Below are 22,645 nucleotides of genomic sequence, written 5' to 3' on the forward strand. Positions count from 1 at the left end.
AGAGGAAAGAGATAGACAGGAAAGAAAGACTTTATATAGCGCCTTTCATGACCCGAGAGCTGTCCTGAAGCATTTTTCTGCTGAGATTTGTTGCCTTTATGTGAAAAAGATTGTCATCATTGCGAGGCGAGAAAGGTAACAGCCAATTTACACACAGCAGGCTTCTATAAGCAGCAATGTGATAGCTTGCTTTTACTGATACTATATGAGATAGAGGCTTTGGCCAAGACACAGAAGAAGCCTTTCTAATAGAAATAAGGGGAACTGCAGATGCTGGAGAATCCAAGATAACAAAGTGTGGAGCTGGATGAACACAGCAGGCCAAGCAGCATCTCAGGAGCACAAAGGCTGACGTTTCGGGCCTAGACCCTTCATCAGAGAGGGGGATGGGGAGAGGGTTCTGAAATAAATAGGGAGAGAGGGGGAGGTGGACCAAAGATGGAGAGAAAAGAAGATAGGTGGAGAGGAGAGTACGGGTGGGGAGGTAGGGAAGGGATAGGTCGGTCCAGGGTGGACAGACAAGTCAAGGAGGCGGGATGAGGTTAGTAGGTAGGAAATGGAGGTGCGGCTTGAGGTGGGAGGAGGGGATAGGTGAGAGGAAGAACAGGTTAGGGAGGCGGGCGAAAGCTGGAGATGGCGGAAGTGTTGGAGGATGATGCGTTGTATCTGGAGGTTGGTGGGGTGGTGTGTGAGAACGAGGGGGATCCTCTTAGGGTGGTTGTGGCAGGGGCTGGGTGTGAGGGATGTGTTGCGGGAAATGCGGGAGACGCGGCCAAGGGTGTTCTCGACCACTGCGGTGGGAAATTTGCGGTCCTTGAAGAACTTGGACATCTGGGATGTGCAGGTGTGGAATGCCTCGTCCTGGGAGCAGATGCAGCGGAGGGACAAGTTGGAGGAACAACGCCTCATTTTCTGCTTGGGGTCCCTACAGCCCTCCGGACTCAATATTGAGTTCAATAATTTTAGGGCCTAAACTCCCCCATGTCCCAGCCCCCACCCCACACACCAGGCCTTGTTAGCCCATAGCCTGCCATTGCACACCCCCTGTTGTTAATCACTAACAGTATCCACTAACAACTACTGACCCTCCCAGCCTGATCGTTAGCGTCTCCTTTGTCTGTCCAACTGTCTTTCTCTCTCTTTGGGCTCTATCCTGTCATTTATTCCCTACCCCACTCACTGCCCTATTCTCTGCATGTAAACTGACATTTTCCCAGCCGCCATCAGTTCTGAGGAAGGGTCACCGGGCCTGAAACGTTAACTCTGTTTTCTCCTTCACAGATGCTGCCAGACTTGCTGACCTTTTCCAGCAACTTTGCTTTTGTAGCTCAGCTAGGTGGACAGCTGGCTTTTTTGGCACGGTGGCTCAGTGGTTAGCACTGCAGCCTAATAGCGCCAGGGACCCGGGTTCGATTCCAGCCTTGGGCGACTGTCAGTGCGGAGTTTGCACATTGTCTCTGTGTCTGCGTGGGTTTCCTCCGGGTGCTCCGGTTTCCTCCCACAGTCCAAAGATGTGCAGGCTCGGTGGATTGGCCGTGCTAAATTTCCCGGAGTGTTCAGGGGTGTGTGGGTTATAGGGGGATGGGTCTGGGTGGGATGCTCCAAGGGGCGGTGTGGACTTGATGGGCCAAAGGGCCTGTTTCCACACTGTAGGGAATCTAATCTAAACTAATGCACAGTGATACCAACGATATGGGTACAACTCTCATACCGGCTAAGGTTACTGCGAAGGTCCCATTTTCTTAACCTCAGCTGAAGTGTGGTGACTCTCGGGCTAAGCCACCACCTTTCTCTTTAATGAGTAAGGGTAATGTTACAGTTATAGATTGATGATCAGTAGGGGAATCAAGAGTTACGGTGAAAGAGCAGGAAAGTTGAGGAATGTTGGATCCGCCATGATCCTATTAAATAGTCTCAGAGGTCTGAATGGCTTACTCCTGACCCCATTTCTTATGGAGGCTGTAATCATGATCGAAGTTAAGGCATACTGTCATGATGGGGACCGGACTGGTCATTGTTGTATACTTTCTGCAGCTAAACATGAACTTACATAGAACGGCCAATACTGAGCTAATTTCACTGGCACCAGAATTTAGCCTTAGCCTGGTAGATATTCTTCCATATGTGTTAAGCAGTTGTACTGCATTGCTCTAAGAAATTCACCTAATTTTCTTGTAGCATCCTTTCCCGATATAGACACACGCACACATAATGAGGTAGAGCTATCTACCTCTGGAGAACTTTGAGATTTCCCCTGGGTATGGGAATTGATATAATACACAGAGCCCTTTCTATCAAATCACTCTTCCAAGAAAGCATGAATGCACAAAGGCCTCAGCAATTAGGATTCATCGGTAGAAGCCGTGAAAGAGAAAGGGAATCTTTATTAAAATTGTAAAGTGACGCGCAGTATTCACAGTGTTATGGTCAGTGTGAATTGTTTAGGGAAAGTCTTTGCTGGGGGGGGGGGGGGGCGCAGTGTAAGCAGAGCCGTGACGTGAGAATTTCGATGGCGAAGGTGGGTAATTCAAGGTGAATGGGGGTGTCAAATTTACCACCATGTTCTCAGGGGCAGCTAGGAGATGGGCAACAAATGATGGCCCAGCCAGCGACATCCTTGTCCCACATTTAAAATATAATAGCACATGGACTTAGTCAACACAGCGTGGAGCTGGAGGAACCCAGCAGGTCAGGCTGCATTAGGGGAGCAGGAAAGCTGAGGTTTCAGGTCAAGACCCTTCATCAGATGTGTGAAGGGTCAGTCCTGATAAAGGCAAACATCGACTATCCTGCTCCTCTGATGCTGCCTGGCCTGGTTGTTCGTCCAGCTCGACACTGTGTTATCGCTAACTCCAGCATCTGCAGTTCTTGCTGTCTCACAGTATGGGGGGATGGTAGACTATGGGAGGGTGGAGAGTTAGTGCAGTAACAAGGGGCGCATAGTGGAGCAGAATGGGCATCACGAAGGTGTAATGTCAGCATTCCGGGGCAATTACAGTCACTGAACTTAACCAGTGCCCACACATTAGTTCTGTCCTCCCTACTGAAGGAGGAAGCAACTACAAGAGGCTGAAATTTGCTGAAAATAAGTCTCCTCTCCCCCAAACTTAGGGTGGCACAGTGACTCGGTGGTTAACACTGCTGCCTCACAGCGCCAGGGATTCAGAATAAATTCCAGCCTTGGGGGACTGCCTGTGTGAAGTTTGCACATTCTTCCTGTGTCTGTGTAAGTATCTTGCTTCAGGCAAGTTGTGTTGGCCATGTTAAATAGGGATTAGGGGACTGGGTCTGGATGGGATGTTCTTCAGAGGTTTAGTACAGACTCAATGAGCCAAATGGCCTCTTCCTGCATTGTCGGGATTCTATGACAAACTCACACTCTGTACGACTGAAGGCACACTCGCAAGGCTGCATTGTACGATTCATACTTCTCAAAAACAACTGACTCAAGCTTTCCTTTATTCATTCACAGGATGAGGGCATCGCTGGCTAGACAGCATTTATTGCCCATCCCTAATTGCCCAGATGGCAGTTAAGAGTCAACCACATTGCTGTGGGTCTGGATTCGCGTCTAGGCCTGGCCAGGTAAGGACGGCAGTTTCCTTCCCTAAAGGGCATCAGTGAACAAGATGGATTTTTTTCCCGACAATTGACAATGGATTCACGGTCATCATTAGACCGTTAATTCCAGGTATTTATTGAATTCAGATTCCACCGTCTGCTGTGGCGTGATTCGAATCTGGATCCCCAGAAAGCTGGATTAAATCAGCCACTAATTGATTAGCTACAGTTTTTCTCAGAGCTTGTAAACGTCTGATTTGAGACTGCAATAAAACTTAACTTCTCTTGAATTGTAGTCCAGTGTTTAAACAATTGCCAAATTAACAGAAAATCTGATTTTGCACACTATCCCTCAAGGGTATCATGCTCACTAGCTCCCAGTGCAAACTGATATCAAACTAACAAAAACTTACAAAGGCATTTCTTATTTCTGTGAAACACTTGAGATAAGCTGATGCAGCAAAATGCTCTGTAAGTGCAAAGAGTATCATTGTTGATACTTTCAAACGCCTTCTAAAACAAAAATGTCCTGCATCAGATGGTGGGACAGAACAACAGACTCTGAGGGGCTCAACTGAACTAATGTGCTGAGCATCCAGAGCGCAGTGGGCCAGTCACAGCTGAGGGGAGCTGGCCATGCAGCTAAAAGTGTCTGATCCCCCCCACCCAATTATTGACGTGGATCTTTGATGGAGATTGAGTAAGTTGTGTCTTCACGGCACTCAAAGGAGGCCTGACAAGGTACGTCAAAGGACACTTTGGTGCTGAACTATCAGCTGGGGAGCTGTTCGAGAATTTTAGCCAGACACATTGAGCCTACCACAACCAAATAACAAACAGTGCAGTCATTTGAAAGTAAAAGTATGCCAGAGATTGAGGGGAAGTACAAAGAGAGGAATCCCTGAGGCAACAATTCGTCTAAAACTCCATCCTCCCGGTTATCCTACGCTGCTGGTTGTAGAACCTTTCAGGCATGTACCAATTTAAACAGTCACCTACATTCCCACCAAAACCTTACCAAAACCTCCAGAAGATGAACATGGTCGTTGTTGCATGAACAAGAGAATCAAGCTTTCTTGCCTTCGTGGCAGAGCTCTGTCCTTTTCACAGATGTTTTGGCAGATACAATACGTAATGGGTGGAAACAGGCCATTGAGCCTTCCAAGTCCACATTGATTCTCCAAAGACCCATTCCCCTACCCTATCCCTGTAACCCTGAAAGTGATCGAAACATCCTTGAACACGAAGAGCGATTTAACACAGCTAACCCACATAGACTTCACATCTTTGGACTGTGGGAGAAAACTGGAGCACCCAGAGGAAACCCACACAGACACAGGGAGAATATGCAAACTCCACACAGACAGTCGCCCGAAGGTGGAATCAAACCCAGGTCCCTGGTGCTGTGAGGCAGCAGTGCTGACCACTGAGCCACCGTGCTGCCCTGATATAAATCTCACCTGTTCTGAGGGAGGGACACAGGTGCTGAAACGTTAACCCTGATTTTTTTCTTCACAGATATTGCAAGACCAGGGGAGCTTTTCCAGCAACTTCTGTTTTTCGTTCCTGATTTACAGCACCCGCAGTCCTTTCGATTTTTATTTACGAATCTCACCTCTTCCCTTTTTCAGCCGGTGATAATGGACAACATTTATAACCTCAGATTCCCAGGCACTGTTGAGTTGAGTATTGGTTTTGTTTGTAAACACTTTTTGTACAGCAGGAGACAACACTGAGAGAAAATCATATTTGGTGAACATTTGGTTCCACAGGCTTGTTACATTTGGCTGTTCCAAAATATTAGTTACATTTAATTCTGCTTAGAAGTAGTGGAGGCTCAGTGCACAGTTTCTATGAGGTTATTTAGGGCAGTTCAAATTCACCATGGAGGAGTCAAAGTTGACAGACAATGATAGTGAAAGTTATTGTGTATGTGCGTTTGAAATAAAGAGAGAGAGTAGACTTTGTGTAAGACAGTATGACTTTTAGCTCTATTGCTGGGAAGACAAATGAGCTATCCAGATTTGTGTAGGGTACTCAGTGAGAAGTTCCAAGCACAATTAGATATCTTTGTGTTGTTAGGATTCAGGCAGTATTTTTAACAGATGATTTAGTGAGTAGCTAAATAATAAAGTCAAGGTCCTAGAAAAGTCCTGGGAGGTGAGGGCTCAGAAGAAGATTGTGTGTCAATATTAGTTCAATACAGCCGTGAGTGAGGCTTTGAAAAGCTTAACGGCAACATTTGCCCGATGCAACTGAATAAGGTTAGAGCTCAAGAAAAAGGCCCATAGGCAGTTCTAGTTTGGTGAGGCTAGCTGTTGGTGAAATGTTGGAGTTGTGCCTGTGGATGACTATAGGAGCGCAGTTTGTGCAGTCGAGGAGACCTGGGAAAAGAGGGTGACCAAACTCGAATGGGAGTGGTCATTGAGGTAGTCTGTGATGGAACAGCTTGTGAGGAGGAATTTCAAAGCCAGTTTGGAGAAGATGAAAAAGAAAATTCTTTGGAAAATTTGATGGTCTATTGTGTTATTAACATGGAATTGTAGAGTTATACAGCATGGAAACAGACCCCTCAGTCCACACGACCAGATATCCTAAACTGATCCAGGCCCGTTTTCCAGCATTTGGCCAATCACCATTAAATGTTTAAGTACTGCCTTGGTTTGCCTTTCTGGGGGAATTGGCAAGAAATCTGTTTATGTTGATTGCTTAAACTTTTTGATGCATGCTATAGAATAATTGAACCTAGTCGGTTACCCAGATGTGCGACAAGTTAATTCTGGGTGCTAGAATATTTATAAAAGAGATATGTTATCGATTGTATTACTGTTCTAAAATTGTGTTAGTAAACTTTATAATTGTTTGTTCAACTGTATTCTCTTAGTAAATTTCTAGGATCTCACACATTATCTACTTTTAAAAGAGTTATGAGCTCCAACCAAATTGTAATTTATGTGTGACAGACTGGCCTGTGATCCTCCATCACTTGCTGACATTGTCTTGCTCTATTTAGTATAAACCACAAGGTGGCAGGCTGTTTCCAGCCCACCACCAGTTCCATTGAAGATACTTGCCAGAAACGATGGGAAAGAATAGTGTTGACAGGCTGGAGCCCTGGTAAATGTAAAGGAACTCATTCTGTGAACAAATTTTAAAAAAAAGCTCCTGTGGCAGGGAGTTTCAATGGCTCACAAACTGCTGAGAGAAGAAATTCCTCTTAATTTCAATCTTAAATTGGTGCCCCTTTATTCTGAGACTATGCCCTCTGGTCCTAGGCGCTCCCATGAGGAGTGATACTTTACCACTGAAAGAGCAATTAGAGACGCCCTCTATTAACTGTTTGTGACCTAAGTTCTTAAGATGCTGAGTTCAAATTGTACCTCAGATGTCTTCTCGATTATTTTAAAAAATGTCATCAAATAACTTCCATTGTTATGCTTAGCAGAAAATTCCACTTTTAATCGGGCAGTTTACTTTGTAGTCAGGCTATCCCAAACAACTGTGTGAGGGAGCACCCAGAGGAAACTCTTCAAGAAATGTCTTGTTTATAAAATGACATTTTTTAAAATAATCGAGAAGACATCTGAGGTACAATTTGAACTCAGCATCTTAAGAACTTAGGTCACAAACAGTTAATAGAGGGCGTCTCTAATTGCTCTTTCAGTGGAAAAGTATCACTCCTCATGGGAGCGCCTAGGACCAGAGGGCATAGTCTCAGAATAAAGGGGCACCAATTTAAGATTGAAATTAAGAGGAATTTCTTCTCTCAGCAGTTTGTGAGCCATTGAAACTCCCTGCCACAGGAGCTTTTTTTAAAAATTTGTTCACAGAATGAGAGCATCGCTGGCCAGGCAACATTTATTGTCCATCCCTAATTACCCTGAGGGCAATTAAGAGTCAACCACTTATGGACCAGACCAGGTAAGGATGGCAGTTTCCTTCCCTAAAGGACATTAGTGAGCCAGATGGGCTTTTCCTAACAATTGACAATGGATTCACGGTCATCATTAGACTCTTCGTGCCTGATATTTTATTGAATACAAATCCCACCAGCTGCTGTGGTGGGATTCAAACTCGGGTCCCCAGAGCATTATCTGAGTCTCTAGAATAACAATCCAGTGACAATACCACTAGGCCATCACCTGCCTGCTATGGAGACAGAGCCCATGCGTTTGTTTAAGGCTCAGATAGATTCTTGATCAGTCGGGGCATCAAGGGATACAGAGAAAGGGCAGGAAAGTGGACATAGGAATGTTGGCTCAGCCATGATCCTACTGAATGGTGGAGCAGGCTCGAGAGACAGCATAACTGCATTCCTGTTTATTATTAACTTATAGTCTAACCAGACTTTGAATTATTCTCATCCTTTTGTTGTTAATGGTGCTTCCTCATAGTACCAGGGACCCATGTTCAGTTCTACCCCCAGGTGACTATGTGTGGAGTTGTCATGTTCTCTCTGTGTCTGTGTGGGTTTCCTCTGGGTGCTCCGGTTTCCTCCCACAGCCCAAAGATGTGCAGGCTAGGTGTATCGGCCATGCTAAATTGCCCATAGTGTTCGGGGATTAGCTATGGGAAAATTGCTGGGTTACTGGGTTAGGGTAGAGGTTCAGGTGGGATGCTCTTCGGTGGGGTGGTATGGACTCAATAGGCTGAATGGCCTGCTTCCACACTGTAGGGATTATCTGATTCTATGAACTCTTTACGTGATCCAGAAAGCAGCCTGAATTCTCTTTTTGAAACTATTTGCTAAATGGGGAGCTGCTTTAGAAATCGGGGAGTCCTAGTTCAGGATTTTTCTAAAGGTTAGCATGCAGGTTTACTTGGCAGTTATAAAGGCAAATGCGATGTTAGCATTCATATCAAGACGGCTGGAATTCAAGAACAGGGATATACCATTGAGGCAGTATAAGGCTCTGGCCATTTGGAATATTGCGAGCAATTTTGGGCTCCGTATCTAAGGAAGGATGTGCTGGCCTTGGAATCAGTCCAGTGGAGGTTCACCAAAATGACCCCAGATATGAAGGGCATGTTATATGTGGAGTGGTTGAGGTCCCTGGATCTGTACTGGATGGAGTTTAGAAGGATGAGGGGATATCTTATTGAAACTTACAGAATACTGAGAAGGGGTTCAAATTGTTTCAGAGGTAGTAGGATCTGCAGATGCTGGAGAATCTGAGATAACAAGGTGTAGAGCTGGATGAACACAGCAAGCCAAGCAGCATCAGCGGAGCAGGAAGGCTGACGTCTCGGGCCTAGACCCTTCATTAGAAAACACCCTTTTTCTGAAGATGGGTCTAGGCCCAAAACGTCAGCCTTCCTGCTCCTCTGATGCTGCTTGGCCTGCTGTGTTCATCCAGCTCTACACCTTGTTATCTCAGAATGCTGAGAAGCCTGTTTAGAGTGGATGTGAAGACATTTTCACTAGAAGGAGAGACTAAGACCCAATAGCACAACCTCAGAGTGAAGTGGTGACCCTTTAGAATTGAGGTGAGGAGGAATTTCTTCAGTGGTAGAACATTGGAACTCAGTGATACAGAGGCTGTGGAGGCCAGATCATTGAGTGTGTTTGAGACAGAAATGAATAGCTTCTTAACTGGTAAGAGGATCAAAGGTTATGGCAAGAAGTCAGGAGAATGGGGCCGAGAAATATATCAGCCACTATATGGACAGAATGGCCTGATTCTACCCCTATACGTTATGTGTGTGCCTGTGTGTCCTGGGTGTAATTTCAGGGAGTATTTCACTTCTTCAAGGTCCATTTTACAACTGATACAACTTGTATTCCCTTGATTATAGGAGATTATTGGGCCAATCAAATTGTAGTGTTTAGGCTGATTAAATAATTCAATAGGGATAGATTTAAAAAAAATTGAGTGAAGGAGCCCAGTACATGCCGGGTATGAACTTAAAATGAAAACTCTATCATTTAGGGAGTGACATCTGAAAAACCAAGAGAAAATATGGAGTTGTCTCTCCCGCATAAAGTTTCCAAACATACTGCTGGATTTTTCTTAGCCTGAAGAGGTAAAGGGCGTGATACAGAGGTAGGTAGCCAGAGTCTCAACGAAGATCAGTCACATTCTGGCTGGATACTAGAATAAACCTGAAGCAGGATTGGCTTCCCCAATACTCTGCTTCTATGTTGCTGCCACTGTTTTGATGAGAATCTCTCTTTGTCGCTTTGAATGAAGGCTAGAAGGCATTCTGCAGCCTCCAATGGGTGGTCATTCTTATCATTTGATATTGAACTGTGTCCACAGCCTGGCTGTCTTCTTGGGTACCTCGAGGCATAGTTTGTTATTTCTTTTCTTGTTTCAGAAGGGGAATAAGCACTCACAAAGGGTGCTTGAGGCTGAATCAGAAAAGTTAATTATGCTTTAATTCATTTGAGGGCTGAGGGCATCATTGGCTAGGGCAATTCAGAGTCAATCATATTGCTGTGGGTCTGGAGTCACATGCAGGCAAGACCAGATGAAGATGGCAGATTTCCTTCCATAAAGGACATTAGTGAACCAGATGGGTTTTTCCCCAACAATTGACAATGGATTCATGGTAATCATTAGATTCCTAATTCCAGATATTCTATTGAATTCAAATTCCACCATCTGCCATGGCTGGATTCGAACTTGGTTCCCAGAACATTATCTGGGTATCTGGATTAACAGCTAGTGATAATACCACTAGGCCGTCACCTCCCACTTAATGATAAATATTGGGCCAAATCTTCTAATCTTTCGATCATCGGAGACTGGATGTTTGACTGAAGATGTGTCAGAGCCATGTGGAAGTCTGTTTAATTGATTCATTGGAGTTCCTTGTGCGTTTCCTCTGGGTGTTCTGGTTTCCTCCCACAGTCCAAAGATTGGGTGAATCAGCTGTGCTAAATTACCTATGGTGTTCAAGAAATGTGTGGCATAGGTTGATTAACCACGGGGAATGTGGGTTTACAGGGATAGGGTAGCAGGGGTTTGTCAGGATGGGACGCTCTTCTGGGTTGATGTTGACTCAATGGGCTGAAATGGCCTGCATCCGCACTGTAGGGGTTCTATGATTCTATGATTCTCTGAGGAATTGGCATGTGCTGTGGATAAAAGGGTGGAAGTATAGAACATGGATTTCCAGAACGCATTTGATAAGGTGCCACATCAAAGATAATTGCAGAAAATAAATGTATGGTGTGTAACATATTGGCATGGATAGAAGATATGCCCATTAACAGGAAACAGAAAAATATGCAAAATATGTCATTTTCCACTTGTCAAGATGTATTGAACAGTCTGCTCAGGGAGCAAGTGCTGGAGCAACGACATTTCCCAATTTGACTTGGATGAAAGGACTGGAAGCCTGATTGCTAAATTCGCTGATGGCTCAAAGGTAGGGTTGGGGAATACACTGTGAAGAGGACATGAGGAAACTACAAAAAGAAATAGGAAGATTGTCTCCCTTTAAACCCAGAGCGCACATAAAGATGGCATATCAACATGAGCAAGATGATGGTAGGTGTGTGGAGTCTGGTTGTATTAGGGCTGTGGTGTGGGATATGGGGACAGTAATGCGGCGTTTGGATTTAATAAGGTTTGCTACAAAGTCCATTTTTAAGTGAGAGATCACAAGCCTGGCTTACACCAACTTGCAAGAGAACTGGTCAGATATGATTGGCTGTTGAGATAGGGAGTTTGTCAGACAGTGGTATGAATGTTCTGCATAATTCTCAACAAATCCCCACAGTGCAGAAAGAGGCCATTCAGCCTGTTGATTCTGCACTGAACCTCCTGAGGGTATCCCACCTGGGCCCACTCCCAAACTGTTCCAGTAACCCTGCACATTTGGCTAACCCACCTAATCTTCACATCCCTGGACACTACGGGCAAATCAGCATGGCCAATCCACCCATAACCTGCACATCTTTGGACTGTGGGAGGAAACTGGAGCACCCGAAGAAAACCCACACAGACATGGGGAGAACGTGCAAACTCCACACGGACAGTCACCTGAGGGTAGAATCGAACTCAGGTCCTTGGTGCTGTGAGGCAGAAGTGCTAACAAACTGAGTTGGAAAATATATCGTGTGCAACATATTCCTTCATATGCGGTCACTCATCCTAACACCCAAGACCACTAATTCTGCCTGTCCTTTGTGCTGCCTACTCTCACTGAGGATAACTGCACCAAAATGTGTTAGCTGTGACACCCATGTTAATCTCCCAGAATATCTGCCCCCCTCTCATTCCAGGAGAAAACGGCCCCCAACAGGGCAGAAAGAGCCATGACAGATGGTGGGCTGCCAACGTCTGGCTCCTTACGCCTTATGTGGACGGCATTCTAATATGGCCACCCTGAGGGGCTGGCTCATCCACTGGACTGATGTTGGACACTGCATTGACTTGCTGTGTCAGGCCCCACAAGAGGAGAACACACACCCATCCTCATTAACAGAGCTAAAGTTGAGAGGGCGAGAGTGTCAAGCACCTCGGAGTGACGATAACCAACATATATCTCCCTGATATCTACGTCCACTCACTTTAAAACTGTGTCCCCTCATAATAGCTATGTCCACCCTAGGAAAAAAGTCTCTGGCAGTCCACTCTATCTGTACCTCTGATCATATTGCATACCTCTATCAAGTCACCTCTCACCCTTCGTCGTTCTAAAGAGAAAATCCCTAGCTCTCTCAACCTTTCCTCATAAGGCCTTCCCTCCATTCCAGGCAACATCCTGGTAAATCTCCTTTGCACCCTTCCCGCCGCTTCTACATCTTCCCTGTTGCTTGAAAGGAGTTGCAGGTAGACAAGGTGGTGAAGAAGACATCTGGGACGCTTGTCTTCATTCGTTGGAGCACATTACAGCTGTATAAGACATTGGTGAGGTCAAATTTGGAGCACTGTGTACAATTCTGATCACCCTGCTAAAGGAAGGATGTTATAAACTGGAAAACGGATTTGCAGGAATGTTACTGACACTGGAGAGCTTGAGTTATAAGGAGAGACTGGATAGGCACAAATGGGTGACCTTATAGAGGTTTATAAGCTCTTGAGGGGCATGGATTGGGTGAATAGCTAGAGCCTTTTTCCCAGGGTAGGGGAGTCCAAAACTAGAGGGCATAGATTTAAGATAAGAAGGCAAAAGATTTAAAAGGTTCCTCAGGGAATGGTGCACATATGGAATGAACTGTTAGAAGAAGTGGTAGAGGCAGGTACAATTACAACAGTTAAAACACTTTTGGACAGGTACATGAATAGGAAGGGTTCCGAGGGATATAGTCTAATTGCAGGCAAATGGGATTCGTTCAGTTTAGGAAACCTGGTTGGCATGGACGAGTTGGGCCGAAAGACCTGTTTCAGCGCTGCCTGCCTCTATGACTCTAAGTTAGTGGGCAAAGATTGGGCAAATGAAGTATAAAGTGGGAAAACATGAAATTGCCCATTTTGCCAATGAAGGTAAACATTAGACAGAGATTGTGAGATAACAAAGTGTGGAGCTGGATGAACACAGCAGCATCTTAGGAGCATAAAAGCTGACGTTAGTAGGTAGGAAATGGAGGTGCGGCTTGAGGTGGGAGGAGGGGATAGTTGAGAGGAAGAACAGGTTAGGGAGGCGGGGACGAGCTGGGCTGGTTTTGGGATGCGGTGGGGGGAGGGAAGATTTTGAAGCTGGTGAAATCCACATTGATACCATTGGGCTGCAGGGTTCCTACGCGGAATATGAGTTGCTGTTCCTGCAACCTTCGGATGGCATCATTATGTCACTGCAGGAGGCCCAGGATGGTCCCAAAACCAGCTCAGCTCATTCCCGCTTCCCTAACCTGTTCTTCCTCTCACCTATCCCCTCCTCCCACCTCAAGCCGCACCTCCATTTCCTACCTACTAACCTCATCCCTCCCCCTTGACCTGTCCGTCCTCCCTGGACTGACCTATCCCCTCCCTACCTCCCCACCTACACGCTCCTCTCCACCTATCTTCTCCTCCATCCACCTTCAGTCTGCCTACCCCTCTCTCCCCATTTATTTCAGACTCCTCTCCCCATCCCCCTTTTCTGATGAAGGGTCTAGGCCCAAAACGTCAGCTTTTGTGCTCCTAAGATGCTGCTTGGCCTGCTGTGTTCATCCAGCTCCACGTTTTGTTATCTCAGATCCTCCAGCATCTGCAGTTCCCATTATCTCTAGACAGAGATTGTGGATGTCTGACATGATGATTGATCTGGATGTCCGAGTGCATTCATGACAAAAGGTTAGTCTGCAGGTTCAACTAATAATGAAGAAAGATCACAAAATATTATTGGTTATTGCAAAGGAAATTGAATGCAAAAGTAGGGTGTTTATGCTTCAATAACGCAGGGCACTGGTGATACCTCATCTCGAGTACCATGTACAGTACTGGTCACTGCCTCACCTTTTATCTGACTCATTGCTCTGCTCCTTCGGAGGAGAATGGACTGGAGTGCTGAGGAGAGCAGCAAGTGGTGAGATACATTCAGATATAAATTGTAAGGAAGGTACAGTAGCACAGGCTGCTATAAGCAGTGAAACATACAAATACAGAATCATTTTGCAATGAGTGGAGCAGAGATGAAACAGCAAGCTAGAGGCAACAACAAAGGGCATACTACAAAGTGGGTATACAAGGGAGGTAATGGCCTAGTGGTATTATCGCTGGACTGTTAATCCAAATAATATTCTGGGGACCTGGGTTCAAATCACACAGTGATAGATGGTGGAATTTGAATTCAATAAAATTCTGGAATGAAGAATCTAATAGTGACCGTGTCAATTGTTGGGGAAATACCCATCTGGTTCATTGAGGTCCTTCAGGGAAGGAAGCTGCCATCCTTACCCGGTCTGGCTTACATGTGACTCTAGACCCACAGCAATGTCATTGACTATTAACTGCCCTCTGGGCAATTAGAAATGGGCAATAAATGCTGCCTGGCCTGTGACACCGTCATCCCATAAATGAATGAAGGGAAAAAAATGATTTTAGTGGCTCCATCTTGCCATCCCATTACACTGGCAGGAGATACAGCAGTGAAGTCACACTGTCAGTATGCGGCTTATATTTAAATGGCTCATGAAGTCATTGCTTCACCATTGCATGTGACCTGAAAATCTCAGATTCCATCTTAACTGGGGTCAGTTGAAGCATGACACTCTCATGAAAGTGTGCTGCAGTTTGTAACTGAGTGGCGGAAATGCCATGCATGTAATTTATCTCTATGTCTGGAGTTGTAAAAAATATCTGTCAAACTTTTTCAGTACCATGTTTCCCACGTCCTCATGTTAGGGGAGCTAACATTAACATTACGTCATTAGATACAAATAGAGGCCAAGTTCATTGTTCATTGTCACAGTTCAAATTATGAAGTGTGGATGACCATCCCCTTTAAGGACAGCATGTAATAGTAGGCTTGTCTCCAACTATATAGTCTGATGGCTGATATTGCTTCAGAAATTACCGGCTCGGGAGGAATGGATTTCCCGGACTCCACTTTGTTCCTGGAAACCGGGTGGAGATGGATTTCCATTTCCTCAGTCTGGTCTGATGATGGAAATATTGCAAACCCTACGTTTTGTGTAATCAACATCAAGAAGACAAGTTCCTGGACCATTCGTGACATTATCTAGCATTAGGTTCAGCAAAGTGACAAGGAAGGTAAATAAAAAATAGAAAGTAGGAAAAGGATGGCCCATTCAGCCCTTCAAGCCTGCTCTCGCATTGAATCTGATTATGGCTCAACAACTCAGCACTCTGATTGAAATGACTCTGCAAAGGCTCGTATTCCATTACCGAGTCACCCGTTATTGACACATGAAAAGTTCTTGACTCTGGCACAGCCTCATCATTGAAAGCTAACCTTTTAGTCCCTCCTCCATCCAGTGCCATTCCCTTAGAGCTCTTTGGTGGCCACACAGTTCCATTGCATTAGTGCATGCTTATTTTGGCAAAGCCTCGCAATGATTTGCCATTGTTTTCTGCAGAATGGAGGACATGAGACTGTTCTGCTTTTACCACCTTCCCATCAGGTATATAGGAAGGGTGTGGTTAGTTTGGATGGCTGGTTTGCAATGCAGAGTGATGCCAACAGTGTGCACTCTGTTTCCACACCAACTATGAAGGACACTCCTTCTCAACCTCCCCCCTCACCTGAGGCATTGTGACTCTCAGGTTAAACCACCACCAGTCATCTCTCTCTCTACTGGGGGAGCAGCACTATGGCCTGGTAGGATTCTGGCAACTTTATCTGCAGAGGAACGATGAACAGACTAATAATTACTAAGACACAATTTCAATGTAATGTCTGTGAAACTGCCTATCAATAACATCTTGCTTGGAGAACATTAACTGTGGATATTAACTTGGTTTAATAAGAACAAAGCATAAGATGAAAATATTCATTTTGCCCAAGCAGCCGGTTCCTTTCTTTATCTTTAAGAGGTCATTTTTGACATTGTATGAAGAATGAACTTAAATGATAGATACTGAAATAGATGTGAAAGAGATTCTCCTGCACCTTGCACATCGATGACTGTATCGGCGCTGCCTCATGCTCCCAAGAGGAGCTCAAACAGTTCATCCACTTCACCAACACCTTCCACCCCAACCTCAAGTTCACCTGGACCTTCTCTGCCAATGTGGTATACTGCGTCCGCTGTACCCGGTGTGGCTTCCTCTATATCGGGGAAACCAAGCGGAGGCTTGGGGGCCGCTTTGCAGAACACCTACGCTCAGTTCTCAATAAACAACTACACCTCCCAGTCGTGAACCATTTCAACTCCCCTTCACTTTCCATAGATGACATGTCCATCCTGGGCCTCCTGCAGTACCACAACGATGCCACCTGAAGGTTGCAGGATTAGAAACTCATATTCCGCTTGGGAACCCTGCAGTCCAATGGTATCAATGTGGACCTCACAGGCTTGAAAATCTCCTCTCCCCCCACTGCATCCCAAAACCAGCCCAGCTCGTCCCCGCCTCCCTAACCTCTCCTTCCTCCCACCTATCCTGTCCTCTCACCTCAAGACCCACCCCATCTCCTACCGACCAACCTCTTCCCGCCCCCTTGACCTGTTCGTCCTCCCTGGACTGACCTATCCCCTCCCTAACTCCCCACCTACCCTTGCCTTTACTGGCACCATTCCTGCCTCTTTGACTTGCCTGTCTCCTCTCCACCTATCTTCTCCTCTATCCATCTTTTATTCACCTCCCCCTCTCTCCCTATTTATTTCAGAACTTCCTTCCCCTCCCCCTTTTCTGAAGAAGGGTCTAGGCCCGAAACATCAGCTTTCCTGCTCCTCTGATGCTGCTTGGCCTGCTGTGTTCATCCAGCTCTATACCTTGTTACCTCAGATTCTCCAGCATCTGCAGTTCCTACTCTCTCTGAATGCTTAGTAAACTTGTTTTAATGTGTGTAGGCATATGTGGAAAAGTTGGGAGATAGGCACCAGGTAATAGAACTGGTTCAGGCACAATGGGCTGAATGGCCTCCTCCTGCACCATAATAATTCTGTAATTTTAGTCTCCCACCTGACAAGCATGGTTTGCTCTTCCAGTTCACTTTCTACTTGTTTTTCTATTTGCATGGTGTAGTTGGAGCTATGAATAGCGACAGTGGAGGTTCCAATTTTCTTTCCATCTCGTGGCTGACTCGCAACCTCTTCCAGTCTTGTCTCGAGTGTGTAGAAGGATTTATAGGCTGACCTTCCTTGGCTATCAAGTCCTGGGATGGGATTTGAACCCAGAAACAGGGACATTGCTCATTGTGCCATACTATTTTCACGGAGTACCATTACATATGCACAGGTTATTATGCAATTAGGCTTCCCTCATCCTTTTGTAGACACTCGCCTTAATTTATATAATTAACACAATTGACCCTACCCACTTCATCAGCTAAAAGAAATTCCTGCATAATAACTCTTTGATTTCTAAGTAAAATCAAGTGCCATTGCAGAATTGCATTCTACATCTACACCTCTACGATTCAAATCGCATCACTTGCAAAAGACAATGGCTTTGATGCTGCTAAAGGTGACATTACAATGTACAAAACACTTGATAGACCTCAGCTGGAGTACTGTGTGCTGTTGTAGATGCCAGTTTGAACAAAAGATATAAATGTACCAGAGAGAACGCAGATGCGGTGTACAAGAATGGTTCCAGGAATGGGCAACTTCATCAGAATGGATTCAAGAGGTGGAGGCAAATTCAATGAGACATTGAAGTGGCCTTTGGGTGATTATTTCGATAGAAGTGATTTGCAAATGTCTGAAGGAAAAGGCAGGAGATTGGCGCTAGGTGATGATGCTCCTTTCAAGAGCTAGTGCAGGCATGACGGGCCAAATGGCCTCTTCCTGTGCTGTAACAATTGTGATATTCTCTAAAGGGTTAATTGACATTACTTCCGAGGAATAGAAGAAAGGGTTAGCACCAAAAATACAAAAAAACCCTTACATAATATGACAGTTGCACATTCCAGCACAATATTGCTCCTAACTGTTTGATCATCTGGATGTTTACTTTCATACCTTAAAGACTCAACTTATTTCCTAATCCAATTCTTCCTAAGTTTATTTCTGAAACTGGCTCCAACTATACTTGTTGGAAGTCTTGTCCATGAATTCGCCATTCTGTGAAGAAACAAGTATCCTCTAATCCTCACTTAAGGTTCATTCATTTCAACTTGTGCCAAATGCTTCTGTACTAGTTGCTCAAGGCTGTCTATAGTTTAAACACATGCAACACATCATTGTCTCCCAAATTTACTCTTGGTCAAAGATCCCAGAGCTGTGGAAATCTCATGTCAAAACTACATTCCAGAATAATCTTTTTGTTGCTTTTAGTTGAACCGTTCCCAACTCAAGAATATTCCTTTGAAAGTCAAACGCTGAACTCTGTGTGCAATGTTGTAGAAGTGGCCCCATCGGTTATTTGTAGGCAAATTCTTTCAAGGTGTAATGGAGTGTTTTGTTTAGCTTTGGGGCAGTGGAATTTAATGTGTAGCTAATTACTTGGAATGAGGATCTAATATGTCCTCAAATTTATAGACGTTCTTAAATAGTCTAAGATTTTTTTCTCCTGAACAGTGAATTAATAATGAGGAAATTCATTTGGGTTTTGCATAGGAGGGATTGACAGGAAACTTCAAAGGAATGTGTTCACTAAAAGCCTTTCTGGACAGTGAAATACCAAGCTATTAAACAGCATTAGAAGGGAAATGGGAACACATTAGGGAGTTCTGACATGGGCTGAGGAGCAGCACAGATATAAACCACCAATCCTTCTCTGCTGATATTTCTATGATTCAGTGTCACTTTTGCCTTGATTGGGTTATCTCAAGAAATGTTCAATAATCCCATCTACATACTTACTTTATCCACCTCAGTGCATATTTGTCCATATTCCACAATAACACTGTGAAACTTTGCTCCCTATCTGGATTGTTGCTAATGGTGTGCACATTAAGGGGTTTATGCCTATCACACTGACAGTGGGGACTGAAGCCTCAGAAAATCATCACCAAAACAGGATTCTCTGACTAGGTTGAGGCAATGGCCTAATGGTATTATGGCTGGACTGTTAATCTAGGATCCAGATAATGCCTAGTTGACCTGGCTTCAATCCTGCCACAGCAAATGGTGGAGTTTGAATTCAATAAATACCTGGAATTAATGATGACCATGAGTCAGTTGTCAGGAAAAACCCATCTGGTTCGCTAATGTCCTTTAGGGAAGGAACCTGCCATCCTTAACTGGTCTGGCCTACATGTGACTTCAGACCCACAGCAATGTGGCTGACACTTAACTGCTCTCTGGCCAATTAGGGATGGGCAATAAATGCTGCCTGGCTATTGACACCCTGATCCCATGAATGAATTTAAAAAATTACTAATCTTCACTTCTACAAATTCATTTCCTTCAGTAATAATCTAGGATTCAAATGTCAGATGTGGTTCAGTGATAGCACTCTTATCTCTGAATGTTTTTAAGTTCAAGTTCTTTTCCTGGGACTTTAGCGTAAAGTCCAGACTGACACTCAGTGTAGTACCAAAGGAGTGCTGCACTGTCCCAATGCCTCCTTTAAGATAGCACATTAAACTGAGACCCAACTGATCTCTCCATTTGGTGTAAAAGATCTAATGGTACTATTTAAAAGAAGTGTGGAGGAATTCACTAATAATGAGGGCAAATACTTATACGTCAGCCCACATCACTAAAATACGACAGAGCATCCGGTTATCACTAAATAAAACAAAGAAGTGTGGATGCTGAAGATTGGAAACAAAAATAGAAGTTGTCGGAGAGACTCAGCGGATCTTGCAGCATCCATGGGGAGAAAACAGAGTTAACCTTTTGAATCAAGTGACCCTTTCTTCAGGACTAATAATAGCTCAGGAAATGTGGCGTTCATGCTGATGACAGGGGGTCAGAGGTATTGTGATGGAGGGAGTGAAGGAGTGAGTAGATAGGTGGAGATCGAGCCCAGAGATAGAGAAAGAAAGTGAGGGAGCCAAAGAGGCAATTGACAGCGTGTCAGGGAAGGAGAAGAGCTGATAGTGCAGGCAATGAGTTTGTGAAAATGGATTGGCTCTGCTAAGAGCAGTCCATTTCATGGCAGGGATAATGGGAACTGCAGATGCTGGAGAATCCAAGATGATGAAGGGTCTAGGCCAGAAATGTCAGCTTTTGTGCTCCTGAGATGCTGCTTGGCCTGCTGTGTTCATCCAGCTCCACACTTTGTTATCTTGATTTCATGGCAGGGCCTGGATTGTGGGGCTGGGTAAAGAACATAGAAGATGTTCATCTTCTGAAATTATTGATCTCGATATTGAGAACTGAAGGCTGCAGGGTTCTCAAGTGGAAAATGAGTTACTGATCTTCCAGCTTGTGCTGAGCTTCACTGGGGCAGTGCAGCAAGCCTGAAACAGAGATGTTGGCCAGAGAACAGGGTGGTGTGTTGATGCAGCAGGAAACTGGAAGCTCAGGGTCATTTTTGCAGATAGAACATAGGTGTTCTGCAAAGTGGTTGCCCAATCTGCCCAATGTAGAGGACAACATGTTGTGAGTTGCTATTAGTTTTTGTATCCGTTTATATTCTCATTGCTTCCTGTGGGATCTTACTGTGTACAAATTGGTCCCTGTGTTTCCTGGGTTAGAATAGGGCCAGGTTTGAAAGTACATAGCTGGCTATAAAGGGTTTTGTGACATCCTGAAATTGTGAAAGGCACTGTACAAATGCAAGTCCACTTTTTAATGTATCAAGTACTTTTAAGATTTCAATTAATCGACAATCAAGGGTAATATTGTTAGATTAAAGCAGTATAATATTGTAAGAATAAAGCAGTAGCCAGCCTTACTGACTATCAACAGTGAGTTTAAAGGGAGAACTATGCTTATTAAAATATGTTTAGCAATCATCTTCTCACTGCACTTCATATTTTTGGCACACAAATGACAGATTATAAAATGACATTCATTTAAAAAGGAAACACAATCACAGTAAGCATTTCCCACCAGGGGTACCAGCCGTTTAAAGATTAGAGGTTTAGTCTCTCTTTGTGTTTTTTACTGTAAAGTTTGCCTGAAGGGCATGACGGAAAATTGACCAAGTGGCATTGTGTACTCACAATCCAACCAATGTGATCCTGTGCCCATTGATTAGATTGGGTGGAAAAATTGAGCATGTGGTTTTATAGGTGTCTTACAGTTGACTTTTTACAGAAATCTGAATTCTCACTTTGTCAATGTTAGTTTCACGCATTGATCTTTGTGCCTTAGAAATCATCAGCTGGCCAAGATGATACTGCCTTCTATGGATGGAGGTAACAGTCATAGGTGGATTGGCTGTACTAAATTGCCCTGTAATATCCACGGATGTGTAGGCTGGGTGCGTCAGCCATGGGAAATGCAGGGTTGCACAGGCAGGCTTGTTGGTGGGGTGGGGGGGGGGGGGGGGTGGGCGAAGGTTTGGGTCTGGGTAGGATGTTGTCCAGAGGATCAGTGTGGACTTGAATGACTGAATGGCCTGCTTTCACACTGTAGGGATTCTAGGAAGTCTCACCTCTTCCACCTAATCCAAGACCCAGTTCATGATCACAGTATCACCAGCAAGAAATAAGCGCAACCCTTAATGCAAATATTTGGCTGTAAACTTAGGCAAAAAAATTGCTTCTTCATCCCGATATTGGCTGAAACCTTTGTTGAGAAGACACCTGTAACAAATTCAAAATGGGTTGAGACAACGATGAGAGTAATTCCCTCCTTTTGTGCCCGTCAATAAAACTTGCCATGGAAAGGAGACACGTTAACAAAGAGCTCTCAATAATTATAAAAAAAGAGAGCACTACAAAGCCACAGTGTTATCATGGTGAGAGCACAACTTTGTAGTAAAAATCAAAAGGATTGCAAGATTAAACATTTCCGTGGCCAGGGCAAGGACTGGAAATGCCGGAGACAATCTGGCTACTATTCTACAAGTGCAACGGGAAAGAAGGGGACAAATACAGCGTCAGAGACTTGAGGAGAGCTATAATGCTTTTCCTACCTGGAGACTGATGTGTGAGCTTTCGGTCTCAGCCTGTTTGCGATCTGAAGATGTCCACTGAGCGGGGTGAACACATGCCACAACTGAACTGCAGAAAAAGTGACAGCAGATATTCTTTTATGCTCACCCTGACACCCACGGGGAGCCGAGGACAGTGCCAAACACAGATGGTGATGAGCTTCCCCCTTTCCAATTTGCAAGAGTTGATTGACTCTGTCACTCAGAAACACTGAGCCATTTACAGTGCAATTTCCTGAGAGCTGTTGATTGCAGACTGCTGCACTTCAGTGACTGTGCAACACTGGTCTCCAGTGAGCTGTGCTATAAATCTTATTGCTGGCTTCATTGTAATCATCCTTTGCGTCATTAATTAAGTTCTGAAAGTAACGGAAATGATCACAAAGTAGGGTCGCAGGCACTCAAGAAATATCCACTTTTAACCCTGTAGTCACCAGCTCTGTTACGCAGTATCCACACAGTTATGACATGCATACCACTTAATAACTTTGTGCAAGTTATCAGATATAAATGCTGTCAATGACATCAGAGAT

At 44.6% G+C, this 22,645-nt stretch overlaps 1 protein-coding gene across 1 annotated transcript in view; it reads right to left on the minus strand.

Annotated features, from left to right (window-relative positions):
• Positions 1–22,382, minus strand: part of agtr1a (angiotensin II receptor, type 1a) — a 46,266-nt gene extending 23,884 nt beyond the window's left edge. The window contains exon 1 of the mRNA XM_048542451.2: positions 22,095–22,382. The gene's annotated coding sequence lies outside the window, so the exon portion shown is untranslated. The remainder of the gene's footprint in view (positions 1–22,094) is intronic.
• Positions 22,383–22,645: the final 263 nt, after the last annotated feature.

Source organism: Stegostoma tigrinum, chromosome 14 (assembly GCF_030684315.1).
Source record: "Stegostoma tigrinum isolate sSteTig4 chromosome 14, sSteTig4.hap1, whole genome shotgun sequence".
In the NCBI taxonomy this organism is placed as follows: domain Eukaryota; kingdom Metazoa; phylum Chordata; class Chondrichthyes; order Orectolobiformes; family Stegostomatidae; genus Stegostoma; species Stegostoma tigrinum.